This window comes from Microtus ochrogaster, chromosome 1 (assembly GCF_000317375.1).
Source record: "Microtus ochrogaster isolate Prairie Vole_2 chromosome 1, MicOch1.0, whole genome shotgun sequence".
In the NCBI taxonomy this organism is placed as follows: domain Eukaryota; kingdom Metazoa; phylum Chordata; class Mammalia; order Rodentia; family Cricetidae; genus Microtus; species Microtus ochrogaster.
In genome coordinates this window covers 82,264,036-82,267,443 of record NC_022009.1, presented here as the reverse complement: position 1 = coordinate 82,267,443, position 3,408 = coordinate 82,264,036, and positions in this window count along the sequence as shown.

Here is a 3,408-nt window from a genome sequence, read left to right as displayed (position 1 = left end):
TCTGGAGTCTTTGATGGAGTTGAAGAATGAATAGATAGTTATAGTTTTTCTTAGTTATGATAAAAGATAAAATAGATATAAATATTGTAACTGTAATTCTTGCTTGATAACTGTTTTGCTATATGAAATTTCCTTATGTTAAAGTTAAAGCCTTCCTTTTTTTGTTTAAACAGAAAAAGGATGATGTGGGAGCGTCATATATCAATCTGTTGATTTCATTGGTTAAGCAATAAAGAAACTGCTTGGCCCTGATAGTTAAAACATAGGTGGGAGGAGTAAACAGAACAGAATGCTGGGAGGAAGAGGAAGTGAGCTCAGAGAGACACCATAGCTCAGCCTGAGCAGACACACGCGATGAAGCTCCAACCCAGGATGGACGTAGGCTAGAATCTTCCTGGTAAGCTCACCTAGCGATGCTATGAAGCTGATTAGAAATTGGCTAAATTAATATGTGAGAATTAGCCTAGAAGAGGCTAGATAGAAATGGGCCAAGCAGTGTTCAAAAGAATACAGTTTGTGTGTTGTTATTTCGGAGCATAAGCTAGCCAGGCGGCCAGGATGCTGGGGACGCAGCCCTGCCGCTCTTATTGCAACACAAACCTACTTTTGTTTCTTATGGGATATCTTACTGTCGTTTATGTGTGCTTATAAGACCAAAGGAGGCCTGCACATTTGCAGTGAAGCTTGGTTTTTCCTCTTTTTTTTTTTTTTTGCTCCAATTATCCTTATGTTTTGGGACTTTCTTGCAGATACTGAGCAGGGAGATACCACCCCTCACCTTCTGGCTTAGGCTGAACAATGTTCTCCCTTGTTTCTGTGAAGTCGGAATTACTATTGTTACTGTAACTGAATGAAGCTGGTTTTCATGGGGGAGGAAATTCCTAATCAGACAGAAGGAACCTAGTATGGTGGTTACTTTCTTTTCTCAATAAACATCTCTGGGGGCTGAAGAGAGGGCTCAGTGGTTTAGAGAACTGGCTGTTCTGCCAGAGGACCCTGTGTTAGGATCTCAGCAGCCACGTGGCCCCTCACAACCATTGGAAACTCTAGTTGTAGGGCATCTAACACTCACTTTTGACCTCCACTGGCTCCTGTGTATGATGTACAAGCATACACTCAGGCACACACATATAAAAATAAAATAAAATTTAAAACTCTCTCTCCAACCCTACCTGAAATACTCCAGTTTTCTCATGTTGCCTATGAACCTATTGACCTCAGCATCTATGTAGAGAAATGAAAAAGTAATTTAAAATTCTTTTAAAAAATCAATTCAGTAACCATCTGTTGAGTACCCTCTGTGCCAGATTCTATGGTGTGTGTGCATTGGCATGGCCAGGTAGGGAAAGTCTCTGATTGTGTAGAAGTCACAGGATATGGGTGGGCAGCCTGGTTTTCTGGAGTAGCTGTTGCGTCCCAACAGCAGTTGCTAATCATAGGCTTTCCTTTCTAGGCAAATCTTCTGCTGTCAGGATTTTTCCATTTGTCTCTTCGGCTTGTGTTAGCAATCCCTTCCCATGACTGCTGGCCTGGGGGAATTATGTCTTCTCTTGCTTTTTTTCCTCACTCAATATTTCCCATGTCTTTGAATGTAGTTCTTCATTTAAACTATCTTGGCTGTATTTTGCTGCTCTTATTGGTACAAGCATGGAAACATGGGGGTGGGGGTTGTACATCTGAAGACCGATTATAGTTTCATAGGACCCAGCAATTATCAAGTGTAAGGTAGAAGGAGGGCAGATGAATGGGTAGGGATTGGGCCAGTAGATGCCAGTTCCTGAATATTGAAGATTTAAGGGTTTTATTTTGAAAGGCCTGATTAGCCACTGTAGAAATTTAAGAAGGACAGAGATAAAAAGAGTCTTATAAAAAGGGATTACTGGCTATTGTGTTTAGGTTGAATGGCCGAGGTGACATAGGAGATATTGAGACAGGTTAGTTATGAGGTATACAGTGTCATAAATTACTTAGAGCTGAATCAGTCCATTGTATACCTTAGGTCTCCTACCTCTGCAAGCCACTGCATGCTTTTGAACACCACACACACACCAAATTATTGAGAGCTAGTCCTATTTACAACCAAAGAACTCTGATCATTAATGAGGCTCATAAAATGGGTGCATTCCTCAGATAATTGGGAGTGAGAACAACTGGCCAAACGGGGTGGCTGAAATAGCACAGGTGGCTAAAGGGAGGAGAACAGTGAAGGACTCTCGGTTTTCCTTACAGACATCATGGCCATGACGTACCATTCACTCACTTGAAGGATACTGGAAGGAAGATCACATTTCCCACTCCCAGGGAGGGGGACTGGTGAGTCACTCAGTTTTGACAAGCTGAGTTTGAAGTCTGGGAATGCCCAATAGACACTCAGTTATGTGACTCTGGGATTTACAGAGAAGCTCTGGCTAGAGACACACATTTAGACAGCATCAGCTTGTTAGTATTCCAACTGTGGGAGTGGATGACGTCACCCAGGAAGATAGTGTGATGTAAGACAGAGGAGGACGAGGGGAGAGAAGGCAAAGGGCATGAATAGGTGAGGAACTGGGTAGAGAAAGCAGGTGAGAGGCAAAGGACTGAGCTGATTGAGCTCAGAGGCTAGGATTGAAAAGAATGGCAAAGGAACACGAACCAGTTGTGGGGAGCAGGTGGGATCCAGCTGGAGGTAGCAGTCAGATTGGATAAAACTTGTGTTGGCATCTGGAGGGATAGGATGTGGGGGTGAGTACTGGCGTCTAGGATTTCAGAAGTGGAGTAATTCAGGGAAGTAATTAGTTCAGCTCAGCTTGTGGTCAGGAGAGGTCAAGGCACTGTGACAAAGGTGGTTGAGTCACAGAGATTAAAGTCCTGTGGGGTCGGGGAGGGGCACAGTGATCCAAGTGGGTGTGTAGTGAGGTCAGAGGTGAGAGTGTCATCAGGGTCTAACGGGAGGGTTAGCTAATGGCTCGGAAGTCGAAACAGGAGAATTCTGCCTTCCCCTACCAGTCCTGGGTTCTATAGGTGACTACATGTGACACCCCATAGAGATGGATTCTATAGGTGACTACATGTGACACCTCCTTAGAGATGGGTTCTATAGGCGACTACATGTGACACCTTCATAGGGATGGGTTCTATAGGTGACTACATGTGACACCTCCATAGAGATGGGTACTATAGCCACTACATGTGACACCTCCATAGGGATGGGTTCTATAGGTGACTGCACGTGACACCTGCATAGAGATGGGTTCTATAGGTGACTACATGTGACGCCTCCATGGGGGTGAGTTCTATAGGTGACTGCATGTGACACCCACATAGAGGTGGGTTCTATAGGTGACTACATGTGACACCTGCATAGAGATGGGTCCTATAGGTGACTACATGTGACACCTCCATAGGGATGAGTTCTATATAGGTTGA